This window comes from Etheostoma spectabile, chromosome 5, assembly GCF_008692095.1.
Source record: "Etheostoma spectabile isolate EspeVRDwgs_2016 chromosome 5, UIUC_Espe_1.0, whole genome shotgun sequence".
Taxonomy (NCBI): Eukaryota; Metazoa; Chordata; class Actinopteri; order Perciformes; family Percidae; genus Etheostoma; species Etheostoma spectabile.
In genome coordinates this window covers 24,985,536-24,985,750 of record NC_045737.1, presented here as the reverse complement: position 1 = coordinate 24,985,750, position 215 = coordinate 24,985,536, and the positions used below count along the sequence as shown (strand labels likewise).

Genomic DNA, 215 nt, shown 5'->3' with positions numbered 1-215 from the left:
CCGGATACTCGTTTCAGCCGAGTACTTGGCTCATCCCTAATGGCTACCACAGCATCCTGCAGCAACTTGCCATCCCACACAGTTTGCATTTAGTTGGACCATCATTTATTTTTCAACAGGACAATGATCCCAATTTGACCACAAAGGAGAGTGATGGAGTGCTGCTCCTCCACAGTCACCGGACCTGAACCCAATCGAGATGGTTTGGGGAGAGC

At 49.8% G+C, this 215-nt stretch overlaps 1 protein-coding gene across 6 annotated transcripts in view; it reads right to left on the bottom strand.

Moving 5' to 3' along the window:
* dph7 (diphthamide biosynthesis 7) overlaps positions 1-215 on the bottom strand; it is a 10,631-nt gene that overhangs the window by 7,524 nt on the left and 2,892 nt on the right. The gene's annotated exons all lie outside the window — the stretch shown is intronic.